Source organism: Topomyia yanbarensis, chromosome 2 (genome assembly GCF_030247195.1).
Source record: "Topomyia yanbarensis strain Yona2022 chromosome 2, ASM3024719v1, whole genome shotgun sequence".
NCBI classification, from domain to species: Eukaryota; Metazoa; Arthropoda; class Insecta; order Diptera; family Culicidae; genus Topomyia; species Topomyia yanbarensis.
Window position 1 is genome coordinate 47717236 of NC_080671.1, and position 16230 is coordinate 47733465.

Below are 16230 nucleotides of genomic sequence, written 5' to 3' on the forward strand. Positions count from 1 at the left end.
GATGTGCGTCTGCACGAGCTATACCCGGGTATTATTACTAAATTCATTACAACCACTATGTCGGAATAGGTAACGGTGTAATCCATTGAGTTTGAAACCTGGAGATTTTTTTCCAGGTATTTCCAACGGTGTTCGTGTCATGAGAATGCGAGTGATGGAGTCTATTCTTTCATACCTGAACTTTCAATACAAAATAGAAGGCGTAACCAAATCTCAAATCACTCTATGCACATATGAAGGACAGAGCCCTACGTGCCAGGTTTGTAACAAGTAGACACACTACGAGAAACCATGTACAGAAACCTCCAACGAAAAAACATCAAATGCAAGCAAACCCAACACACAGCCCCCATCAACATCAATTAAATCACAAACAACTGAAGTTGCAGCTCAGGCATCAACCAATGCTGGAACAACAGAACCTACGCACAGCATGTTCAATCATCGTGATGCACGTACTACTTCCCAATCAATTGACCGCACCATCGACAAAAAAAATAAATGACAAAAAACATGTATACACGATCGTAGCCCATAGGTCATACAAACAACTCAAACCAGGTATTCGTGAAAACCCATACCCAACCTATACCTACATTTAAAACATTAAAAAATCCTCAGCTCAGGTAAGCTATCGCATTGAGTCGTGTCAACTAAAAAATTAAAAAAGGACATAATCCACGATTAACATGGCTTCACGCCTGGATGCTGAACAGCGACTAACCTGCAGAGCATAACGTCCTACATAACAGGGAGTGTGGAATGTCACGCTCAAACTGATATTATAACGCAGGGAAACTACTTGGGACCGTTGATGTTTCTGCTTTACTTCAATGACGTGTATTTAATGATGAAAATTCCATGCTGGTCCTGCACAGACGATCTCAGCATTAAACTTTCACTGATGTTGGTGTGGCAAGAACTGCGTGTATGTAAATCCGAAAAAGTGATCGAATTCCGACGAAAGACTTTCTGGCTGAGCTCTTTCTCGCAGACCGCAGAATTTTGGTACTTTCGAAGCTCTATCTGGCAGACCCCAGAACATTTTAACTGCCGCAAACCTGTGGAGAAGGCACTGTCGATTGAGAGGTGTCTGAGGGAGGCAGTCCCCTTTCGAACTGGCTTTTACTCGTCTGGTATGATCACCCTAGCAACATTATAATTAAAATAACAACATTATAATTAATATATTAAAATAGTCCTACGTTAACAATTCGTGTAACCCCAGAGGACTATCCTAAGTAAAAATTCTACGAATCTCTAACACGTCCGCGTTATTCGATAGTAATGCGCCCAACTTCACCAATTCAAAAAAGTAAAGTAAATACACCAATTTCAGTAAGTGAATCATCGTTTTGTCAAACACCTTAAAACAGGTCGTGCAACTCTTTGCCCCATTTGAAGGATTGTTTTCGTTTCCCGACAAAGTCGATACGCAAAGTGAAGAAAATGAGTCTCACATTAAAGCTTATGCGTGATTTAAATTGGACTGCCTTTTCACTAATGTACCCCCTTTCGCACCAATTGAATCATAATGATTAGCTGATAAGGCGATATCGTAAACCACTAAGTACGCACTAACGCTAGAACCAACGTCCCTCCCGCTGGCACCTTTTCGTAACCCCGGCGAGACGTTGGTGCCGGAAAATGAAACTGGCAAAGCCCACCGCAGGCGATGACTGGTGGAAACTGGCTACCATTAAATTAATTAGGTGATAAAAGCAAACTTTCGGTCGCTGCGGAGGAAATTAACACTTATCGGAAATTAGAATTTTCTGCTGCTTCGCTTGCACCGCCGGGTCCAGTCAGTAGTCAGCTACATACTATAAGAGTAAGGTGGTAATTATTAGTGCTTTTAGGAACCGCAGGCCCAGCTGATAACATTATGACAAACAATAGAAACAGTGGCAGCCGCTGAGGTGGTGCGAATGTGGTTAATTATATCGCGGCCAAAAGCCCGAAATCGCCTGGCCAACTAAATCGATCTGATGGTTGAAACGAGGGGATGTGAGCAGTGCTGGCAGGTGGAAGGTATGTTGGGCCAATTAGAACAGCACTATCCAATTAACAGGGGATAAGTTCGCAATCCGCCGCAAATCTGGCCGCGTCATTTAATTAGCGTAATTATGCGTCAATCCTCGTCGCTATAATACATCACTCATTCAGAAGCCATTTGTTTATTCATGATGTAAAGGCTGCCTTTCAATGCGCTGCCACCGAGGTGTCATAAAGTGTTTAATGAGCCCTGGCCCGGGCCCGCACGGACCGGTGCCAGAGGGTGGCGGGGGTGGCTTTGCTGCCGGGTGGTGCTCCGATTACACGAGTTTGGCCACGTTGCCACAGCGATGCTTAGTTATTTATTAATCCACCCCCGGAAAGCATGCCAACACAACGTGTGACAAACAGTACCCAATTAGGTGGAAAATGGGTGGCCTCTTCTGAACATCTAAATTCTCCTATCTGTGCTATTAATCACAAATGCACACCCACACTTCCGCTCCCGTTACGTAGGTACGGATACGAGTAGAAAAACTGATTGAAGTGTGGATCCTCACGTGCGGTCCTGAATGCGTGTCAAATTGGTTGTTCTGCGTACCCGCCTACTACGCATTAGTAAGTCGCTTCCAGAGTACATATACGTGTACGTTGTACATATAAACGAAACTCAGCGAGCAGCATAGAGTTGCCTCATTATGGCTGATTATCATTCGATGTGTGATTATAGTTCATTCCGTTTCATTTACATAAGTATGGCAGCACAGCAAGCCGCTAATTGTTTGATTATATAGAATTATCTGCAGTTATTTGGTGTACCGAGCAGCGGCTAGTAAACGCCGTAGTAATTGTTCGCAACGCTGCGTGCCCGGTTGAAACTATAGGCTCAGCTTGTTTCTCTACGCAGAACTCATGACCATTTCACAGATCTTCGTTTAAAAGTTAAAAACTTTTAATTTTTTCTATAATCTATAATTGATATTAGGATTCAATTATCATTCAGCTTTTTAGATTATTAAATCAGCACTCTAAATTTCTCAACTGTCATTAATTAACCTGGAGTGATGTGATTCCACGGTCCAATGCTAGCACGTTAGTGGAACCTTTCAACCTTTTAACAATTTTATCGCTAAATGGATCGAAATTTATGCGCGTCCATTTCGCTCGTTCGCTTGACGCGCTCATCACCTCCTGCTGCACCTTAATAGCTAAAAAATTTTAATTGCCCGAAAACTAGAGAAAGCAATTTCGATCACTATCGTTCGCGTTCCGCCGGGCACTTGGAATGAATTTGTCTCGCCGTTAAAAATCCCAAACCACAAATTTTCTACCGTGAACATGAGTGTTCTTCATTCCAATTTCCTAGCAATATGCGATAAGTTTTTGTTGATTGTTTAATGTCTCTCGTCGCACTCCGTGTACCGCGCCGACACGATCGTCCAGTGTTAATCAGAAGTCAGACCCGGGAGTGTTTCTACTTAGGAGTGTGGGTATAGCGAAACAGGTCAGCTTTACTAATCACGATGGTGGTGAGGATGAAAATGATGATGATGACGATGATGTCGGCGGCAGTAGCAGGAAATTTTTAATCCCTTCAAATGGGTTTTCGCTGATACGAAACAAGGGGGAGATTCATCGAGCGAGAAGAGACCGTAAAAGCCATTGCTTCTGCGATTACTTTTAATTACTCACCGCTCTGCTGTCGGGCGTCACCGTTATCAGAACCTGTTTCTCGGACCGTGGTCATCTCCTACTAAACACTTAACCTAGTTTTGACTTTTCCGTGCTAGGAATGGATTTGCAATCGGTTAAAAGTTCCAAATATTACAAAGGTTAGATCGTTTAGAAATGGAGGGGAGCTCTTATGCAAACGGATTTTACTCCATGACGCTTTTCAAAACGGACAACTGAAGACATCGTAAGCTAAAAGTCGTTTAGAGTGTTCACAAGTAGTGTTTCTAATTTTGGACTTAGCGTCAGCCCGATGCATTGGGCAAGTGCCGTGGTTCCGAATAGAGATGGTTGAGTTTCAATTTTTTCGAACCCGAACTCGACCCGAACCCGAGAGTTAGAAAATTGAAAAACCCGAACCCGACCCGAGCCCGAAATTTTAAAATTTGATGAACCCGAGCTCGAACATTTTAAAATTTAAAACCCCGACTCGAGCCCGAGAATGAAAATTTTATAAAACCGGAGCCCGACTCGATAATTTCAATATTTAAAAACCCTAACCCGACCCGAAAGAAAAAAAATGATTTGAGAAACCCGATCTGAACCGGGTTTGATAATATAGAGAATCAACCGAAGATCCCGAGCGATATCCAAGGCTCATCTAAGAATTAACACCATGCGCGTCCAGCTATATCTGCCTATAGCCTGACGAATTACTAGTGAGAGGAATTCGCATTTATATTTACTATTATTGAACCTCGAATTTGTATTGTTCTGAGAAACTTATAAATCGTCGATTAATCGGAAAGTAGGATAAATCGGCGGCTAACGCATGGGGAAACAAAAGCCGTAATGATTACAGATTCAAACTACAGATGAACGGGTATGGTTTTTTTTCGTACCCGGACCCGACCCGAACCCGAATATTATTTCTGTAAGCTTACCCTAACCTGATCCGTACCCGAATTTTATCAAAATACAAAACCCGAACCCGACCCGTACCCGGGTCTGTAAAAAAAATCCGAACCCGACCCGCACCCGACCCGCACCCAAATTAAAATAAATTAAAAACCGTGTCCGACCCGAACCCGATGTTCAATAAATAAATTTAACCTATTTGATTCGAAAGAGTAGGAAAGCCTGGTGCTAGTTAGCGGAATTTTAATTTTTCATCTCTTTTATTTAAGTAGATTGTGCACTATTGAAAAATATTATCATTCATGTAATATAATAAAACTCACCGGAAATAACACAAACTCCACAAAATTAAGGAAATTCGTTTATTATATACGTTCGAAAACTGTCACCCATGATTGTTACAAAACCAAATGAAATGCAACATATGAAAACATATTTTACATAATTTGTGCTAAAAAACGAGAGATGTTTAATATAAACGAAGCCAAAGGAACTCTGCCAACTTACGCCTCCCGCAAACTAGGCCCGGGCTGTCCTATTACACTAGTTTACCAATTTAGGGGTGATTGCAGTAAGCTAAGAAAAAAGTCGTTTTCTATGCCAATTTCGGGTCGCTGAACGCGGAAAATGGATATGAATTTTCTTTGTTGTAGAAGCGTTTTTGAGCTTTTTGAAAAACGTGTTTTTGGCACTTTTTACAGTCTTTGGAATAAATCTTACGATCAACATAATCGACCCACCATTCGAAAGGTGTTGATAGGCCCATAACAAAAATGAATAACGTGTTCGGATTAAGTATCAACAATTTGGGGTTTAGAGCGACCAAAGTCAAAAAAAGTTATTTATTGTAAATTATTCATTTTTAGTAAAAATGTAGAGAAAGTCTTTTAAAATCTTATGTGACAGAGAAACTCCTCACATAAATTTGAAGTTTTCTGTATGATGAATTTCCAGTTCAAATTCTGCGGATAGTCCCCCTCACTCGATACACGCTCAACTATAGGACGAATGTATGTCAAAATGGAAAATTATGCTTGTTTCAATATTTTTCTACGAGGATAAGTTATCATTTTCTGATTTTGGTGGAAAAGGTCATCCAAACATTCAAAAACGCGCAAGTTCGCAATTTTTAGAAAAAACTCGACCCGACCCGTACCCGGAATAAATATTTTTAATGTACCCGACCCGACCCGTAGCCGGTGATAACAAAACCCGAACCCACCCCAATTCCTACGGGTACGGGTTCGGGTCGGGTTTCGGGTAAAAATACCCGCACCCGCCCATTTCTAATTCAAACAACATTTCCCGTTGCACTTAACCAAAATTTCTTTTTTTTCTCGAAAACCATTCCTGCAAGAGTTGTTTTCTATATTTTATTACATGTATTAAATTAAGCTATGTCAATTGGCAATTCGTATTTGACAGTTCACACGACGTCACCTGCGTTACTGGTTGGTACTATCAAACTTGTGTCGAAGGGTGTCAATCAAGATTCTCTGGCGCGTTTTTGGTGTCACATCATTAGCTAGTACGGTATGTGCGCCAATCGAGTTCTCGGAACGACTCCAAACTTCTAAAAATCCGTTAATGGTTTGAACAGAACACACCTTATCCTTAAGATCGTGGAAATTCATGAATTTTCACGAAGGAATCCGGATCATGCAACGGCCCAGCCCGGAGTAAAATCTGACAGAAAGTACTGATTTGATAGTACCGCTTGTATACCATTACCATATGAGTGCCACCATTATCCATCAGCGGATTTTGTAATGCCTTTTTCAAATGTGGCTCAATTTGAATTGTCAAATTGTCCTCGAGCTACAACGGTCTTTGCAGCCAATGGATCGCCACTATGCTAAGAATATACAAATCGTGCCGCAAGTATCATTTTAATTCATGTTTCTGTTAAACACATACATAGTTAAATCTTAATATACGATTGTAATACGATATGTATCAAAAAGAATTGCTATTCAGAGCACTCGGGACATTTTTGAAAACTTTTTGAATGCTTGCGACTATCGAAACGTCCAATCAGGAGCGGATTAATAGATAGTTTTGTACTTCCCGTAGATTTCTACTCGCTTAAACCAATATTTTTGACACATTTTCTTTGACTTGGTTTATTGATGATTATTATAAAAAATAAATCGGATAGATTTTTGATGCGAAACATTTATTGTTGAATGCTCTATCATGAGTGTTCGCTTAAAAAATAAAATAATTCATGCAGTTTGCGAATATGAGGAGAAGAAATTTTATATAGGGTTACTGTTCCCTAATTCATCTTAGCACCTCTATTCATCCCACCCATTTGAACACATTAGTTAGAGCAGTATCTGCTATCTCTATTCAACGCATTAGCTCAAATGGTGAGATGAATAAGGGTACGTTGTAGTCAACTTTTCGCTTCGCTCAAGCGTGAGCATTTTACATTTTCCAGGCAAAATTTTTAACTGTACTGCTTCTTAGAAACGAAGCAAAGATGATGATACCTATTTGAGCACAATCCTTTCGCTCTAAGTCGAGTTATCAACGAAATAGTGTGACATCCTGACTAATGAGATGAATAAGGGCTCGTCTACCCTATGAATAAAAAATACAATATTTGACCTTTAGCAAAAAGACGAATTCAAAGGTGATAAAATTCAGTAGGTTATATGTGTAATATTCGTATCATGAAGAAAAGTTAATTACTACAAAAAGAGACTGGGTGTTGTGTATAGACGTAAACAGCGTCAAGAAGTGGTTGAGTTCAGAACCCGAATCCGAAAATTTAAAATTCGAAAAACCCGAACCCGATCCCAACTCAAGAAATTCAAATTTGAAAACCCGGAACCTGACCCGAACCCGAGAAGGTTAAATTTACAGAACCAAACCCGACCCGAAACCCGTCAGGCTCGGATCGGGTCCGGCTTTCGGGTCCAAAACCCGAACCCGACCTAGTCTCTTATTCAGAAGAGACGAAGTCGAAACGCAAACACCTGAACTAATCATCTCATCAAGCCTGTGAAAATTGACTTCTTAATGATCCCACGATTGTTAGGCTCTATACAAATTAACTCAGACCCTACTTCGCAAGAGGTTTAATAACTTATCTGGATGCAGTATGGTATATTTTTTGTTAGTGGAGAAAAATTTAAATAAAAACTTTATTTAATGCCCAACTTTTTTCTAGTGCATGTAGCGTTCCAAAATTATTTTCCTAAAAAACGGTGAGATCAAGAAACACGAAAAGTCTATTGTGAAAAAGATAGGTCTTTCCCTTGCAGTGCTAGAAGCTGCTCAATTTTTACCTTCCAATGCTCAATAGAATTCTCCAAGAATATTTACAATAGTCAATTAGCATAGAAAACGTAGCCAAAGACAGTCTAATTTGATAAGTTTTATTAGTTTTCAAAATATTGAACCATAACGAAGATATATGAAAAAATCATTATCCGTTGTCAACGTAAACTGCCCCCGGAATCGAGTCAGACTAATTGCAATAACTTCGCTTCTAGAACTGATCCTTGTAACTGTTATTACTCAAATGAATGGCAATAGTCACATTCAATAGCCTTACTTGTTTTTGTGAGCAAGTCTTACCTCAATCAAAAGTTATAGCTGTATAAAAACGTTGTTGTCCCCAAACAACATGGGCATGAATGGGTTTAGGAGAATATTGTTTTTTTGTGCTTGAAGAGCACAATACCTAAAACTTAATTAGTTATGAAATAGGCGTTTCGACTTCATATCATCAGAATTCGACACTAACTGAGGGACAGGACAAAGCTAGCGCCGGATCGACGCTAGCTTCAAAAAACGAACACATTAGTTTTTATTAGGATTGTAGAGGTTTTTAACTTAGGGTCATTCGCCTCTTTGTCGGGTTGGAGAAATCTCTTTACAAAAATCCCTAACCCTATGTGCGGGGTTGGGAATCGAACCCAGGTGAGCTGGGTACAAGGCAATCGATTTACCAACTACGCTATCTCCACCCCCCTAAAAACACTATTTGTGTTTCTGAGAAAACCCGTAGTCCTGCATGATGTCCCACTAGAAAAGGAATTCTGATTGAGCTTAATTTTCTTGCTGGTCATCACGCAGGACTAGGAGTTTACTCAGAAACACAAGTTGTGTTTTCGTTTTTCTGGAGCTAGCGCCGATCCTATCATTAAGTTAGTGTCGGATTCTGATGAAACGAAATCGAAACGCTAATTTGTTAACTATATTTGGATAACTTTAAATCAATTATCAGTCGTCAACGATGTTGAGCATCGTGATTTTTTTTTTTCAGAATCTCAATTATAGTGATATTCTTTTGCTTTGAGTGCCATCTAGTGGCATACAGAAATTGCCTAAAAACCCCACCCTACTTCAAGGACGTTGCTCAACGATGTCAAAATCGTTCTCTTTTAGATTAAATTTTTCTCATTCGATTACTGTATTTTAAACAGTAAAATTATCTGGAAACGAGTTACAGGGAATAAATACTCCTGTCCAAAAAAATGTACACTGAAAAATAAATTGAGTCATTTTTCACAAAAACAAAAATTTATGTTAAAAATTTAAATCGCAAAAAATCTATTTTTCTACATTTTATACGTTTTGTTAACAAAAACCTAAACGGAAAGGAAATGTTTTAGATGTGATTGCATGACGGAGAAGTTATCGATAAAAACGTTTTTCTAACGATAACTTTATACATCCCCCATGATGAGACGAAGTCGAAACGCACCCATGACTTTGTTAAGTTAGAATTTGTGCCCTTTACGTACAAAGAGTGGTTTCATCGAAAAATTTCCCCCCCAGGAAGAAATTTTGGTGTTTCCTTAATTCTCTCCTTAGGGAGGAATGTAGCATAGAACTTTATAAATGTTTTTATGTTTCATACTAATTGTTAATTTTATTACAGAATATGATTCGGAGGATCATTTTACATCAAAATGCTATTAACAAAAATCTTCCAAAATGTTATAGTTGTCGAGGTATTTGTAAGGTGCTGGGTCATTAGGCCGAAAGCCGGTAGGCCGAATGTCGTTCGGCCGAATGCCGAAAGAGTTATTAGGCCGAACGCCATTTGGCCGAACAGGTCATTAGGCCGAATGGGTCATTAAGCCGAATGGGTCAGTAGGCCGAATGGGTCATTAGGCCGAATGAGTCATTAGGACGAATGAGTCATTAGGCCGAATGGGTCATTAGGCCGAATGGACCAAAGAGAATGATAAATATGCATTGCGGTTGTAACTGAAAACTTTCAATGAAGGGTGATTTTTTACGATTTTTTAAAACTTACAATAATAATGTTTAGAATATTTACAACACCTTTCTCGTTGCTGTAATGGAACAAATAAATGAAAGCGACGCCTAATGTGGCTACGCCATATCGCTTTATGTCGAGTGCTGTCCGACATCGCTCCGCTCCGTCGGACTTAAACTAAGAAAAGCCCCTATGTTTGAGTAATTTGGGCAAACGAGTGGATCACAGGTTTGCTTGCGAGAGGTCGCCGCTTCCGAGAAATTATTTCCGGATATTGATATTATAATCAGAATGGTTTTGTTTGGTAATTGTATTTTCTAGGGAAAACTCTTCGACATTATTTTTTCTAGGGAATGTTTAGATAAAACTTATAGTACCACGTTGGACTCCATCTGATTGCAGTTAACATCGTATATTTTATTTCGGGAATTATTGCTACAAAAGCAATAATATATTCATTAATTGCATAGGTATTAAAAATTTTAACGACTTTGCGGAGTCGTTCATTCTTCTGAGCATATTCATTCCTCTGTGCGGTTCTTCCTCCAAAAAGGAACACATTTGCTGAGACACTACCAGATCTCTGTATAAACGAAGTTCGTCAATCGTCTTCCATGTTCCCACATGCGGTGCTCCAACAAGTTTCGACTGGCCATGCCACGTTTCGACCTGGTTTGTTATTCTTGGTAATTCAATACATTGGAATATACAGATCAAAAAGACGGAGGGTATATAGGAAGACAGCGCTACGGAGACTAACTAGCTAACGATCGTTAATCGAGACTACCAACTCACAAAGAAGTACTCCAAATTCCATGGTACATCGTATACTAGATCTTTTGAAGTAAAGAAGAAAGAATAGTCCCTTCAGTTTTTGCGACATTGACAAACAAATTTGAAGATCGAATTTTCCATCAGGCTCGTAAAGCTGGTAATTGTTTATTGTTCGTTGCTAAGTTCGTTTCTGGGATAGTTGCTACATGTTATTTTTTACGAGCAAAAATGCATAAAGATTTTTAAATCATGCAACTCCACCGAGATTTGGAAAAAGTAGCTCGTTAAATGGACTAGGAAAATCGTCAAAAGATTGGTGAAGCGTGAGGAAATTAAGTACTCAAAGGGAAGTTCCACTTGTACTCGTAAAGAAATTTTATGACGAGATGTTTTGAGGCGCTTGCTAACATTAAAACTGACAGCGAATATGCGTCATTGTGCCAGAGAGACCTTATGACGCACTAGGGGTACGTTGCAAAAATCGGAAACAATTTGGGTTGAAACTTTAATTTTTCGGATGTTATGACACACACTCAATTTTTGATCTTATGACATACGGCTTGTGCATCTTAATGTTCCGCATGATACATGCAATGCTAATGAATACGTATTGGTATCCGCAATCAGCAAATTTAAAAAAAAATGTCTTTAAATAAAATACATATAAATAAACCCACCACAACCGATGTTAAGGAATATTCAGCACTCTCCAAAGAAAAGCCAAGCACCTTCGATTATCAACGCGTTTTCTGTTTGACATTTCGTGGGACCCTCTAGTACAACATGACTTTTGGCCATGCGAAACTCGTGAACCCGTCATCTCAATTAGTCTCTGAAACGATGCCTTTAATCAAATGACATTCAGCGCAATAGTACATACGGTCTAATGAGCCATTCGGCCCTACTGCCTCATTCGGCTGAACGACCCATTCGACCTAATGACCCATTCGGCTCAATGATCCATTCAGCCTAATGACCTATTCGGCCTAATGACCCATTCGGCCTAATGACCCATTCGCCTTAATGGCCCATTCGGCCGAATGGCGTTCGGCCTAATGACCCATTCGGCCGAATGGCGTTCGGCCTAATGACCCATTCGGCCTAATGACATTCGGCTTTATGACCCATTCGACCTTATGGCGTTCGGCCTAACGGCTTTCGGCCTAATGGCCCGACACCATTTGTAATTTTGCTCCAACAAAAACAATAATTCGTGTATCAATTCGTGTAATTATGCCCGTTTTAAAAGTTATACGAGTTTCGGCACCATAAAATGTCAACAATCTAATGTTTATTGTTTTAAAAACCTAGAAGAAACTTTTTCAGTGTATTTGTATCATGGAGAAGCTTTCATTAAAAAGTTTTGCTAACAACAACTTTTGACATATTTTTTATAATTTGTGCTATTTGCAATCAACAATACAATTTTCTTTTTAAATATGATTCTAATCGTCATTTTAAATCAATTTCTGAAATGTAGCAGTTCTTGAGATATTTTAAATTGTATTTTACAACACAATTATTTTTTTTTCATTATGACCTTTTCATAACTTATTCGCGTTTCTACATCGACAACAATATGTTTTTCAAAAGGCCCAAAATATTCCCTGTAACTTTCCCTTTAATATCAAGGTGACCTTGTTTTCATGGTTTTAAATCTGTTGACTAAATCAAAATATTTTGCTTATTTTATCGTGAGCTATCCCAAGTAACAAATTTAGTTTTATGCAACACTTGAGGATAGCTTCAAGATTAGTTTCATAAAACCGAACATAAAACCAATTACTCTACAACACTGTTTCAAGACAACCATAAACCCCTCAAAAGACGAACAGGTCAATACTTACGAAGGTTCTCAAGAGTATTTTCCAAAGTTTTCTTAAAACTTTTAAGTTTTATCAATACATTCTTATAGTGGCATAATACTACCATAAGTCTTAAAAGTTTTGTGATTTTTTTCTTCAAGTACCTTTCTAGTGCACTATGCAACTGCTTTATGAGACAGATGGCTAGATATATAGTCGAAAAGAATCTGCTTGGGAAAAAATCTATCCATCATATGATATTTCTTTACCAAAATAAATGCGAATGAGAATCGAAAATATATGTGGTCAGCTTTTTAAGCTCAAAATTGAGAAAATTTGCATGTGATTGCCAGTTTTACGATGATATGCAATATAAAAGTGCGAAAAATTCAACGCTCTGTGAAAACAATTTCTCAAACGTTGTTTTTTAAAAGCAATATTACATCGTTTCGAAAATTCAATAATATGTATATGGAAATGTTATTAATTATCATATTTTAGATTAAACGGGTACATAAACATTTTTCTAGCACAGAAATGTATTTCAATTAGTGAATAAAGGTTATTATTTTACTTCTTATGCTAATTGCTAATTATTTTACTTCTTATGCATATATGCTGCCTAAGCTCGACCCTCATCAGCAGAAGACAAAAGTTAAGCCCGTAAGATATTAATTCTGTTCTAATGACCCTGCCACTTCTAGTTTTCCGATCTGTATACTTCACATGCTTGCCCTCACTTGAGTACTATGGCTTAAGCGAGTCCTTTCTTCTGATACTGTTTGTCTAATAATCCTAAAAATTATTTTAATTCTTATGCTAATTGCTACCACTTCGATGCGGTTAAAAAATCCACGACACCATTACTTGTTATTGGATTTAACTGAAACCGCATGAGATCTTATTAAAACTAATTATCCTTGCTCAAGAGTACCCGACCAGAAGAAAATAACACAATTATAACTCATGCTGATATTTTGTTACGAAAATTTTCTTATCAAATTTTGTTATAAAGTAGAAACCGTTAGGTGTTAGAATAACAAAAATTCTAACAAAAAATTCTCTACGAATATTACATTTATAACAAACGTTGAAAGCAATATAACACGATAATAACAACTTGAAATAGCATAATTGACCCCAACATAGCTTGTATTACTTATTGTATAATATCAACGATTCTAAAAAAATCCATCCCCCTAAAAGTGAGATGTCTTCTGAGAACTATTCATTAAATAGTTTTCTTCAAAAACAAAACATCAAAATGTAAAAAGAAGTATTCTGGACCCCCCAATAAAACCAATAAAAGGTAACCGCTCACCGCATACCCCTAACTACGCCCCTGGTTGAATTCAGAAAAACGATATTAGTCAAAAAAATTGGCCAGAATTAGGTTGACGATGTGCAGAGTGCATAACCTTTGTATATGAGAAAGGCAATTAATTTAGAAAGCAAATTACAGTGCCCTCTCGCAACAGTGGAAATATTTTCTTGTTTTAACTTCGATGCTTCGGTGCATTTTATAATATTTTTTGATGGAAATGAAAACGGTTTGAAATGATTACTTCGAAATAGTCATTCATCTACTGACTTTTCGTCACTCGTTTCGCTATTCTGTAGATTAGATAACATACTAGATTTGATACGTTCCTATTTTTAGACTTCGTTTTTCTTTTGCATCTCTTTGCAGATTATCTGATGTGTGTCAAGCAAATTTGCATCATCAACAGAACAGTGAAAAAGGGAATAGAAGTTAGTGAACATGTTTGATGTGCTTAGTAAGTTTTGCTGGACATATGACAAACGACTGACACTTGGTTTGGAAGATGGCCAAATAATATTTCTAATGATCTACCAGATTTATTCCATCTTTCTTTTTCAATTTTTCTAAAATTTAGTAATGTTCCCAAAACATTTCTAGCAAATATGGTCGGCGTTAAGTCAGACCGGGCTAAGTGGCAAAGAATTGATTCCGAGAAAAACGAGTTTAAAGCTTGAATCGCATCATCCTTTACGTTATGATTGGAAATTAATTTTGGCCATAATTCTTGTTTATTGTTACAAATTGCAAATCTGGCAAAAGTCGAATGTAGCCGAAGAAATTATTTGTCCAGTAATATCTCATTTTTTGATGTTTTGCGACTTAGTCTGGTCTGACTTAATACCGACCATATGGAAATCGAAACAGAAAACTAAATAAATTTGATATCGAATTTGATATTTTAGTATTATTTGATCACTAAGTTTTCGTGACCTTCCATGAGCACAGCATATCATTTCGCCGAACAAAAATTAGTGAACGCATTGCAGAGCGTAGATTGAAATAATCATTGCAGTGTATTTATTGAAATAGACCGTCAGAATGCAATTATGACTAAACAATCTTATGATACCGCGATATGGTTTAAATTTTTCAAGATAGGCAAAGTTTTGAACATTTAATTTACTATAACCTAATTGACCATACTCTTAAACTTGATTGTATTGTTTATTCACTTATTATTCTCAATCATATTCACTGCCTCGATTCAAGCAAAAAATATAAGATAACTTGAATGTAACTATTAGAACGACCATTACGCATCTTATTTTTTTCACTTCTTTAATATCTAAGTGTAGAATTTTCCGAAGTAGGCTTTTGCTTGTACGTGTGTCAGTTCCTACCTAGCCACAATTCATACAGACGGGTGATGAATAAGGTACACATCTGGTGGCACAGTACCTACCTACCAAACCGACAGATCATCCGCTCATTACGTGATTCATCAATTAAAATATTATTTTATTTATCATCCATTATAAATGCAGTCGCATGGCGAAAACCTTTTAAGCTGATGAAGCTTTGCATTTTTACCTGGGCAATGTAATGATGTGCTGGTGATGTTCCATTGGCGATTGAATCGGACCTGTGCGTGGATTGCCTTGAGGGGGTTCTGTTAAACGAAAAGCTTTCGGAAATTATCACTCTGATAGATAAGTTGGAAATGCATTAGCCAACTACGCAAATGTAATGACTTAGGTTTAGTGCGAATTGAACATGATTCTGCAACGTCGAAGGCAAAAAAAGGAGTAGCATTCAGTGAATCTAAGCATTTATGTGTCAGATCACATCGAAAAATGTGATTTTTGTTTAAAGCGTGGCCAGATCGATGTAACTTTGAAATTTTGATGTCATAATTATATATTCATAATAGCACTAATATCATTGATATACAATAATGATATCGATGTTATGTTCAAATGTTGACACATTTTCGCGAGATTATGTTGTCTGATATTTAAAGTGACAAGTGAGTATCATAAATGTCGTAAGAAGTTGCTGAATTTGAAAATATTAGCGCTCAATTTTCACAGGCCTATCGTGACTCACCGATGTGATACAATATACTAATTAATTTCCACGGTAAATAAAGAGACCATCGAAATCATAGCACAGTGCATTGTGGCCAGTGATGTACCGATGGGAAAAATTCCATCGTCCCGGGTTTTTATTTTTGGGTTTTAACCGGGTTTTTTCCCAAATTATTTTAACCCGGACGAAATATGGGTTTTTTCGTTTTATCGAATGTATGATGTTCATTTAATGTTGTTTAACCTTTCGACAGTTGCTCTAGTGGACTGAGTACACGCTGCTCTGAAAATCTAGCGGTTAAAGAACCTTGCATTTACATTTGAGAGACCGAAAATAAAAGTAGCAAGGATAAAAATATTTTGTAGAACCCACTCCAGATATCTTAGCATGTAAAAATCGAATATAAACATCAAGCGTAAAAATCTGACAGAGATCCTTGAGCACGAGAATCGCTTACGGCCAATTTATTTCAG

General features: G+C 37.8%; 1 protein-coding gene across 6 annotated transcripts in view; it reads left to right on the forward strand.

The window, feature by feature from the left end:
- Nucleotides 1-16230, forward strand: part of LOC131684436 (LIM domain transcription factor LMO4) — a 1051444-nt gene that overhangs the window by 611757 nt on the left and 423457 nt on the right. For 3 of the 6 annotated variants that reach the window (XM_058967295.1, XM_058967298.1, XM_058967297.1), the window contains one exon: nucleotides 14096-14183. The exons of 2 other annotated variants lie outside the window; for them this stretch is intronic. The gene's annotated coding sequence lies outside the window, so the exon portion shown is untranslated. The remainder of the gene's footprint in view (nucleotides 1-14095; nucleotides 14184-16230) is intronic. One more of the 6 variants, XM_058967301.1, reaches the window with a different exon arrangement.